Genomic DNA, 11,268 nt, shown 5'->3' with positions numbered 1-11,268 from the left:
AGCAAGCACCAATCCTGATGGTGTTCAAGAAGTGTTTGGACAATATTCTCAGGTACATGGTGTGACACTTGGGGCTGGTCCTGTGCAGGGCAGGAGTTGGATTTTGATGAACCTTTTGGGTGGCTTCTAACTCAGAATATCCTTTGAGATGTTGAGCTTTCCCTGGAAAGGGACCTGGGGGGTTCTGGCAGTCACTGAGTGAAGCAAAGCCAGCAAAGTGCCATTGTGACAGGTCCATTTCTGTGACGCTGCTGTCCAGTGGGGTGGATGCAGCATATACTGAATGTATGTGGTTATTCCTTCCCTGGGCAGGACTTGGCACCTCCCCTTACTGGGCTTCAGGAGTTCTTTTTGGCCCTTAAAAGGGATCCCCTCCGTCCCTGGGTGGGCTCGAACCACCAGCCTTTCGGTTAACAGCCGAACGCGCTCTCCGATTGCGCCACAGAGACTGATGTGCTGCCCTCCCAGAGGAGCTGAATTCCCGTCTGTGTCCAGTGAGTGCTGCTGGTGCTGTGCTGAACAGTGCTGGGTGTGCTGAACAACGACAGCAGTACTGCAGGCAAAAGTACTGCAGGTTTGCTGCAGCAAACCTGACGTGCTATTGTGTCGGTATGCAGGGACAAGAACTGCTGTAACCTCCTGTGGGGAGTGAAGGATGAGATTCTTTTGAAGTAGCTGTTCCTCACTGCTTACCTCTCTCAGGAGAGGAGGTCTTGGGGTTGTGTCATGCCAGGCAATTTGCTAGTGGTTCCAAGTTAACAGCACTGTTTCTTCTGCTTTTTATGTTTTGTGCTTCTGGAAATTTAGCTTTAATGTCTGAAAACCTATGTGGCTTGTTAATTGTATATTAATGCAATTAAAGCAAAACACAGGTACGCTTCAGAACATGGATGGTGAGATATCACACTGACTGCAGAAATCTCAGTGCAGCTGGTAACTGGGGATTAGAGGTGAGAGAGCTGTTGGGCAGATCTTAATGAACAGGGAAGATTTCATGGAGAAGTATGCATTTTTAAGCTTCATACCTCAAATAAACAAGATGTTATCAATGCTGGTGGGGCATATGTATTTTTTACTGTCAGTCTTCAGCCAGGAAAAGGTGGAACCTCCTGCTCTGTGTGCCCTTGTGTATTGCTGGAAAAAAAAAGGATATGAACTGAGATACGTGACAGGACCTGAGTTCTGTTGAGCTAGTGAATCTGTACCTGGTTTGTCTAGTTTTCTGCCAGAACAAAACTGTTTTAGTACTCCAGCCTTTTTGTTGTTGTCCATTTGCTGAAGGAAATACAGCAAAAAGTTGGCTTGAAAATGGTTTAATTGCTTTTGAAAATTAGTAAGTTTAATCTCTACAGGGCTGTGCTTTGGAGTGCTGCTGAAGGCATTGCTGGTGAAGTTCTGTCACCGAGCTGCAGAAGCATAGGAAGATGTGTAAACTGTAGAAGGGATTGGAGCAACTTTCTCTTTGAGAGAAAGGAACTGTTAAGGTGGAGAAAAACACACTGTTAGTAGCAGCAGTAGATAGCCTTTCTTAGCAGGGAGTATGACAGCAAGCTGCTTCCTTTTCCCTGTTCCCTTTTCCTGTTCCCTTTTCCTTTTTTTCCTTTTCCTTTTTTTCCTTCTGGTATTTTAAGCTGTGCTGTAAGGCAGTCTTCACCATGTGCCTCGAAGCTGTGGGGCAGGTCAGTCCCACAGTGTGCCCTGGGGTGTTCCTGCTCCAGCTGCCTCCTTCAGGAGCTAAAGTGGTGGTACTTGGCTCCTGCCTGCCCTGCACACTGGGTCACTTGCCTGGATCCCTTATATGAGAGAAGGGTGGGGATCCAGTTTTCATCCTGAGCTGGATTTGGAGGGTAGCTGGGCTGAATGGATCTGGGATGGCCTGTGTTAAGTGTTGAAGAGAGAATCTGCTCCTTTTCGGCTCCCGCACCCTGCCAACTGCTTGCAAGTCAGATGGACATAAATGTCCCTTTTCTGGACTATGCTATTGCTCAAGTCTATGTGTGCATTGTATGAAAAATGATACCTAATCATGTATAAAATCACTTTCAGATGTGGGAGAGTTTGTGTGTGTTCTCATGCTCTGTAACTTCTGCGTCCCTTGCAGCCTCTACTGTAGGCTTTGCAAGGGTTAGATGAGTTTGCCACCAAGCAGAACTCTTTTCTCCAGAGATTTTATCTTTTAAATGACCTATTGAAAAGCTCTCCTTTTGCCTGTGCACAACAGATTTCTACCAGGTCATGTCAAATCTCCCAATCTGTTTTCATCTTATGGTGCAATTTACTTTTATCCCAAAACACAGCTCTCCAAATTTGCCAAAGAAAACACTGGGCTCTGTAGAAAGACTGTTTTAAATGAAGGTGTTTGGAGGAATCTGTTACAAAAGTAAAAAAAAATACAAGAAAAAAAGGCAATGTGTTTTTTATAGAATATGTTTTAAAAAATTTTTATGCTCTGATTAGAGACTAAGTGGACCCTTGAAACCACAGTCTCTTTCCTTCTTGAAATTTTATGTCTCTCAGTTAATAAGCAGCCATGAAAGTGCTGGAATTTTTATTTAAAGGCCAATGTGAACATTAGAAGATATTTTCAGACATAACTGAGAAATGCTGCTAAGTGAGACTTGCCAAACTGATACAAGAGAGAGAAGATATTTGTCTTGGGCACCTGCAGTTGGCCCTCTCCAAAGCCTGAGCTCTCCATGTTCGTTGGTCCTCTGCAGTGTGCAGAGAGGCTTGCAAAGGCAGTGCAAGATGGGGCCTGATTGCTGTAGAAGCATTTAGGTGGCAAACTCCCTTTGAGTATTTGGGCACAAATTATTTGTGTAAAATCTTACAAGGACACAGAAACTTGCACTAACATACCTGGGTTCCCACTTAATGCCAACCACTTACTTCCCTTAGTTCAGTAGTTGTAGCTTTCCTGTAATAATTCACAGGGGCTCTATATAAACTTCATTTAGATGCATAGGGGGAAATGAGGATTATAGCTATTGTGTTGTAGGAGTCCTGGTTGCATACTACCTAAATTTAGCTAGTACAGCTTAATAATGAGGATTGTTGCTGTTCATTCTCAGTAGGAATTCTTTAACATCTTCTGTGATTACTAGTAGGTTAAAAACTCTTTCATGAGAAGGAAGAGGAAGAAGAAGAGCTCAGGTCAGACAAAATGAATAAAGTGTTTGACCAGTGATGGTAATTTTACAGCTTGGTGCAAGCTCCAGAAGGGCTGGGGAAGCTCAGGTTTGCTGGTAGAGTGTCAATGTTAGCTGCTTTGGGAGTGGCAAGGAGGACACTTGGCTCCTCTCGTGCTGGTCATACTCCTTTCAAAAATATTTATGATTTTTGGAATCTAATGATTTAGAGGTTCAAGCTGAATATTGTGTCCTAGGTCATGATGAGAGCTGAACTTGCATGAGCCCTGTGTTCATGCAAATGCAGTATCTTGGCCTTGCTGAACACTTTCCTTTCACAAAAAGTCCTTATCTTAAAACTTGGTTTCCTATAAAGCGTAACATGAAAACTCGTGGAAAGAATTTCCTTTCTGAACAAAAGCAAACTCTCTCAACAAATCTCTCTGGTGTTCTGCAAATGCATCTCTTTGTGACTTACAGATGGAGAAACTGAACCTTTGTGCTGTCTTTGGGCTTAAACTGGCTTATTTTTATTTATTTTAGCAGTTTATAAGTCACACCTTTAGTTAAACTGGTTCAAGCTGGCTGTGTAGAGAAGTCCACAGATGGAACGCACTAAATGACTGCCTGAAAACTGGGCAAAATTGATGACTCTATCCTGTAGTGGCTGAATGGCTCCAGCTGGCTTTTGTTTTATCTTACAAGAAACCTCTGTCTGAGGCAGTGTCAGGATTAACAGCCTGGCTGGTTTGTTCCCTTCCTTGAAAAACTACTCCATTTAACTTCCTGGATGCTGTGAAAGTTACTGTAAAATCAGAGGTGAAAAAGTTACTTCCCCAAAGAATACCTCATCACAATAAGCATATTTTTGCAAGGCAAGGAAATTCTTAAAAAAAAAAGTTACTACAGAGTTGACCAAGAAAGGTGGAGAGGCACAGGGGAGGAGGAAGAGCAGAATGGATTTTATATCAAGTGCTTTTCAAGTTCTCTTCCATAAGATGGCAGCAGCTTATTTTGTCAAATGGACTGGGAGACTGATCTGAAAGCTCTACAGAATAGACATTCAGTCTAAGGCTTTAATTCTATTTTCTTGGTACACATCCCTTGTAATTGTCCCAGCATAGATCAGTTGTGAGCCTTACTTTATGTGGAAAACTGTTTTCTGTTGTTCGGTACAGAGATAATGTAGTTTTATTTTTTTCTGAATTCAAGCACAGATGCTTTTGCATTTGTAAGGGTTTAGTGTGCAAGATGTGGGGAGAGTAACAGGGCCGTTTGGCCTATATTGGTATTTTATAAGTGTTTCACTTTGTGTGACTGTTTTGTTAATAACTGCCCAAAACAACTTGAATTCTGTGAACGGAGGAGGTAGAAAAACTGTTGGGATTATTCTCTCCTCACATAACTGGAGTTCAGTTTCATGACACAACTGTTTTCAGTGGAATCAAGGCACTTATTTTCTTTTGAAAAGGGAGACTGTGGAAAGAGGGGATTTCCCCTCCAACAGAAAACAGTGGAAGGAAAAACATATGGGAAGAACTGTTTTCTAAAGTCTTATGACATAAAGGATTCTCTATTTCAGCCATTTCACTTTCCCTTCTAAAGGTTTTCCACATTTTCAGTGACACTCACAGTGGTGTGTGCAATACTTTTGTGCAGTTTGACTGTCTCCTGTTCTTTCATGTATTTTTTCTCTACAGAGGAGCATCAGACACTTATCCTGTTAGTACCAAGTACTTAACAGTCATAAACTGCTGTGATACCCACTAATAGAAGATTTTATTTAAGTACAAATTATGAATAATCTTCTCAGTGTTTGTGTTTATCCTGAGTAGCTGGATAACTTGGGAGGAGTGAAAAGCAGCCTGTTTTTGCTTTTCCTGGTGCTTACACTTATGGCTAATGTTAGTCATCTGTTTTGGTTTCCTGTGGCCCATTAGAATCCAATCAATCAAGTGTGCAGGAGCCACAGTAGCAAAGTTGTAAACTTGAAGACTCAAGGAATAAGACTCTGGTATTTGCCTTCTGTTAAAGATTAAATTAAAGGGATTAATTTTAATTTAAGAATCAGTGATTCTGATTTCTGGTGTTGATGTACTGTTGCAGTACAGCCCAAATGGGGTCCATGCTGAGTCAGTTCTGACATTGCTCCCCTGTCCTCAAGTTTGTGCTCTGGCTTGGTGAGGGCCCCAGGGCTGGATCTTGTCTGGAACTGGGTGGGCCAAGCACAGCAAGTGTGAGAGGTTTCCACAGAGGTGCTGGGAAAGGGATATACTAATGGCAGGAGTCTGATAGTTTTAGTCCCAAAGGAGAATTTGGGTGTTTAGAGGCCAAGAGCATCTCTCTCCTAACTGTTGGACCTGCTTTCCTACTGATAACATCAACTGAGAGCAATTGCTTTAGTCCTTTCTTCCTTTCTCTGAACTGTGCCCCAGGTTGAACTAGGAAAAGAAGGACTTTGAACTCAAAAATTTTGGCCAGTGAAGTTTAAAGTCTACAAAGAAGTTATGCTTGGCAAGAAATGCAACATTTTAAGGGGTCATTTCATTGTTACTGGTGTGCAGTGCGTGTGTTGCCTGATTTATACCAAGGAGACTCCTGGAATGTGTGTTCTGGTGACTTCTTTCCTTCTTTCTTTCCAATTAACTTTAAAGAAATAAAAAGTGAGATGAAAGCAAGTTATTTGAGAAATATTTGAAATGTATTTATTCTAGACAAGTTCACATTCTTTTCAAGAGTCCACTTTCTTCCACTTTTGGAAGGGGGTCTTTTACACCTCAGATTATTTGCCTTGTGATAGCATCCAGAGACTCTGGTCAGGATGACTCCAGAGGGCTTGGAGAAACAAAATGGGTGAAATGAAAAGTAGTGAGAGCAGTTTGGAATTGGCTTGTGGCACTGAGCACAGGAACAGATCAGCACAGAGCTGGAGCCTGGATGGGGAAGACCAAGTTCAAAGTAAAATACCTGGTTTACTCAGTTTAGGTGGAGTGAATGAGGCTGAGAGGGCTGGCCCAGCATGGAGCTGAGTGTTACCTTAAGGATGGGGCTTTTTGTGGCCACATGCAGTGCCTTTGCTTTTCTTTCCTGCAAAGTTTTGATACAGAACAAGTTAATGGCAATAATTTTGGTTAGTAACTAATTCCTTGGAGCAAATATCTTGAAGTCAATTGAGTATCAGATGTTGTCACATATTACTTTGTTCTCGTGTTTAGCCACAAATAACTCCTGACAGTTTTTGTATTATAATACACCGTAATCTTCTTTAAGCATGCATGTAATTCCTAAGAGACAGGGTGGCAATGGGCTTATGTGTTCTTTGGGCCATTCTATATTGAATCCAACACAATGGGTGCAGCTGATTGATTTAATGTCATCCTAAAAGAATTTACACAGGCTGCTGAAAAAGAAAGCAGGCCATGGAAATAAATTGTAACAAAATGCGTTCTTAAATATAGGGCTGCAATGCACACAGAGTGTGTACACTGCTGAACTTTTTCAACTGTCTTAAAGCCTTAGCCTCCTGTGGAATAAGAGAAAAAAAGGGAACTCAGTAGAGTAAATGCCAGTAAACAGTAAATTCTGTGAAATAGTCCTTTCATGTCAGACAGGTGGAAGTTCAAGATTCCAGTGCAGTTCAGGAGAAATGTGAGATTCATACCAAGCATGAAGGTATTCTGTTTATTGGCACAAGAGTTTAAGTAAGAGTGAGAAATCCAATAAATCTGTTAAAATCTCTCTACTAGAAAGAGGTAACTTTTGGGGAGTTTTCAAGTCTGCTGTAAATCAAAGCAGTTTGCCAGTTCACTGTGTGCTCATGGGCTGGGTGGCCAAAAGAGTCATGGAGCTGATCAATAGGTTTAAAAGAGGTTGGCCTGCAGTGGTATACACCAGGGCTGACAATTGTTGCAAATATGCTTGTTCCTCTGACCAGATCCTGACGTGACACTAGCACTAGGTGTTGGTTTCTGTTACAGAAAAACTGATAGCAATTCAGTCTTTTGCTTGATAAACCCAATTATCCAAGAAACACATAAAGAGTTGATGCTTGTTCCATTAAAGCAGAGATATAGCATACACAATTACCTCTGGCTTTCACCACTTCCAGCAAACTGACTTTGTTTCGATTTTGGAGAGGCTGTACTTTAAAGTGTCGGTATTCAACTGAGAGAGGCTATTTACCTTTTATTTACTAGACAAACCATGTGATTCCTTGCATTAGGATGTTCATTAATTCTGCTCTATTTTAACTATGTCAGAAACTTACTAAAAAGGTTTCAGAATAACTCCATGCCAGATATTTCAATGTACTTTAGATGATTTATTTTATTCTATTTCTAGGTTATTATACTTAAAATTATACTTGAATGCATTCCTGAAGATGGGCCTAAATAAATGATTTATATTTCAAAAACAATGGAAGTAACTTCACTCAATACACAGAAGGATATCTCTGAGCGAGTGTAATGCTTGCTACATGGCTTTGTATGCTGCTCTTGAAATAGTACCTATGGTAACTCTAAATCACATTTTTCTGGTACAATTGTCCCCAGTGCAGCCCTTGAATCCCATGGAGCTCTGGGGAGCTTTGTGTGAGCTTGAGAGTCTGTGCCAGGGTGAACTTTGTTGCAAAGTGGAGGCTGCAGTGTTGAAAATGGAGTGATGAGATGGGGTTGAGAAAAGATGAGTCCTCTTGTAGCATCTCCTGCCCAGGGAAATGACATTTTTGGAGCTGCAATGATTTAACCAGGTTGTAGTTCGTAGTCTTCTGGTATTTCATTAAAACATAGAAGTGGACTAAAGAGGTAAAACAAACAGAAATTTTCCTTATCTTGATGGGTTGTTGCAGGTTGATATCATTTACCTTAGTGTGCCTGTTGTTGGAGAAACTGGTACCAATAAAATATGTACCAGTGAGAAGCCAATTTATGTACCAGAAATGACTACATGTGTTACATAATTAGAATACCTGCCCCAGCTGCTGAAACCTATCGCTGCTGGGCCTGCTTTTAATCTCGCATCGTCTCTTCAGCTCAGAGGATGAAATGTAGCTGGGGAGCCTTATGAGAACCAGATGGGGAGCCTGGCTGGAGGGCTGCTGGGGATGGAGACTACCTTGCCCCACTCTGAGCCAAGTGTGCTGTGTGCCTTTGAATGATACCTTAATCCATGATAAAGACAGACAGCTCACTTTTCCAAAATCAAAACCATATTCATCAATGGTAGCCTCTTTCCAACAGAGTACAGGCTACTGCTCTGAGAGATGCTGTCTGGAACAGCTTGATACAGGCAGAACTAGATGACTACACATGGATAAGATAAAATCATTCAGCTACCTAATAAATAAAGTTGAAAGATGTTCTAAGATGATACAAATTCAAGTACTAACTTGATTTATTTTCCCAGAGAGATGTTTGCTCCACCTTTCAGTCACTGAATCCTGATTTATGGTCCATGTTTTTAGGCTTGATTTCCCTCCCTTTTTTAAGAAAGAAACCTTTAAAATATAGTTAGTTGACCTAGTGCTCTCTGTCCAGCTAGCCTCATACTGCTTAAATTAATACAACTCATTCAAAACTGTTGTTGAATGGATGGGTTTTTAAATCCACAAGGATTCAGTTTTGGTAATGAAATGTTATTCCTATATGGTAGAATACCAGTAGAAGTAAAGTCAATAAACTCTAAAGGCAAATATAATAAAGAATTCTTATGCAGCATGATTTTCCTCTTACCATTGAGGGAAAAGATTGTACTTTACACAGGAACTGAAATGTTTCCCTTTCTGTGGTCCTGTGTGGATTTAAATAAAGCAGCAACTAAGAGAAACAGGGGTTCATAAAGAAAGCCTTGTTTATAATTATAGAGTGGTTGTAAGCATATGTTCATAGCAGTTATTTTTCTTGTTCAGAATTTTATTATGGATCTTTAAGTTTGAAATGACTCTTGATACTTTGCATGTGTAGACAGATTCTAGGTAAATAAACATTACTTATTATTTTGAGACAATACTTCAAATATATATTTTCAAGGGCGTGTTCTTCGTTTGACCACATATGACTCCTATAAATCTATAAACTATTTTAAACCAGATTATCAGATTGTAAATAGGATAAGACGGAACTAGGGGGAGAAATAAATATTTTTGCTAGTTAACAGTTCTAGTTTTATCAAATTGCTCATTGGCACAGGTAAAAATTATGAATTGGTTGTTCAAGGTTTTCATCATGGTTGGAGTTAAAAAAATTACAAAAACATAAGATGATGTGTTTATTTGCCAAATCAGCGGATATATTTGTATTTGCAGAAGTAAGAATCTTTGACAGCCATCTTTTGAACAGCATGATGTGTTTATCATCTACATATTCCACCAGGAGCAGAGATTGATCGTGAAAAATGTGAAACTTAGTTTAACAAGTTCTGCCTACAAAGATAAAATACTTCCTTGGCTAGGATTCTGCCTGTTACTTTTTAAATACCTCTTGAACTCCAATGGTGGAAATTTTTATAGCCCTGCACATGCGAACAACTTGGTGGTAAAAGTAACCTTCAAAAGTAAGGCATTCATTGATCTGGAAGAGAAACTTTGAGTAGCCTCTCTTCTTTCCAGGTGATGTTCTCCTTTGGCAAACAGTTTGTATTAAACTCACAGTGTACTTGACACTGAGGCTATGACTGATACAGCAGTACACTGTGTTACATACCATAGTACTCAAACCATTGTGTGTTGTGAATTATTTTCACAAATCACTGATTCAAAAGGCTGTGGACTTCAGAACAGTATGTTTTGAAGCTTTGAAGGCTTAACAAAAGACTCTCAATCCACCAGATGAATGAGTCTTACAGGCACAGTTTGTAGTGCTGCTGCCTGAAGCATTGGGTGGATATCCAGATATAAGAATCATGGTTCAGTCTTTGCTGTAATTTATTATGTCAACATTTTGCTGGAACTTGTAGCAAAATTAATCATATCAGACCTTTTTCTTCTTTTTTGTTTTTACATTTAAAAGGTTAAGATTTTAGAGAGCCAGGCCTTAAGCTGTATTCCTTCTGTTTTGAACTGGTAGTGTCTCCATTTGCATATGACACCATGTATTTCTTTGATTTATTATTTTAGTCAAGGAATAAGAAAAAAATTCAAAGCCTACTGTAGGTTCTGACAAATAAAATTACTGATTTCTTACATCTGAAAAGCCAAGTACCCATAGTCTGGCTGGTTCAGATTTGTCTAACTGCAAAGGTGTTAGACTGCTTCTTATTCATGCTTCATTTGAGATTCCAACCATTTAAAGAATGTTATCCTACTGGTATATACAATCCATTTATTTTATTGCACATACTTTGTTATTTAATGCCACCCAGAGTTTTCAAGGTGGCTTAGATTAAGTAAAATCTACAAAAGCAGTGTTAACTATTAACATATACAACTTAAACCAGACCTGATACAGTAAAGGGGAAAACATTAATCACAAGATGCCAGTGTGCCAACAGTGAAATTTGCCCTTGCATGGTAAGATGAATCCTGCAGGCTGGTAGAGCCTGGTTTTGGTCTGATCCTCGGGATGCCTTCAGCAGCAATCGGCCTTCTGGAACTGCTGCTCTGGGAAAGGTGGTGGACGGTGGTGCCCAGACCCAAAGCAGTGGTGGGCAGCAGGAAGGGAGGGATGATGCCCTGTGACTGCAGATCTAACAGTGGGAAGAGGCACAGCCTTGGGAGTAAGTGACACTTAAACCTGGGGCAGTGCAGAAAGGGGAGCTGTGAATGACATCAGCTGTGGGGACTCACAGGGACAGAGCTGAAAATGGCCTGATTTTTTGTTTGTAGCTGTAGTGCCTGTGCCTCAAAGAGATGTTTTGCATGGCTTAAGGCAATGCTGAAAGCAGGAGGTGCTGAGGACGAGTTAAGTCTCTTCTCCAAGTCAATGTTCTCTGCCTGTCATTTGCTTCACATACAATATGTTTCAGTGCAAAAACCCAGTTAGAGAGTATTGTTCTATGAAGAAGAAAGCTAAGCTTTTCACTACCTAATCAACATTTCCTGAAGAGTTGCCAATGTCTCCTGAGCAGAGTAATGATGTTTCTGCAATAAATCATGCCATTACTGACCTTAAACTTTCCCTGTACAAACGTCCTCGCTCCTGAT

The 11,268-nt window shown here is 40.5% G+C and overlaps 1 non-coding gene across 1 annotated transcript; it reads right to left on the bottom strand.

Moving 5' to 3' along the window:
* Positions 1-375: 375 nt before the first annotated feature.
* On the bottom strand, positions 376-449 carry TRNAN-GUU (transfer RNA asparagine (anticodon GUU)). Its single transcript has one exon. It is a non-coding gene; the product is annotated as a tRNA-Asn (tRNA).
* Positions 450-11,268: the final 10,819 nt, after the last annotated feature.

Source organism: Zonotrichia leucophrys, chromosome 2 (assembly GCF_028769735.1).
Source record: "Zonotrichia leucophrys gambelii isolate GWCS_2022_RI chromosome 2, RI_Zleu_2.0, whole genome shotgun sequence".
In the NCBI taxonomy this organism is placed as follows: domain Eukaryota; kingdom Metazoa; phylum Chordata; class Aves; order Passeriformes; family Passerellidae; genus Zonotrichia; species Zonotrichia leucophrys.
The sequence above is the reverse complement of the archived record's forward strand: the minus strand, read 5'-3'. Positions and strand labels throughout refer to the sequence as shown.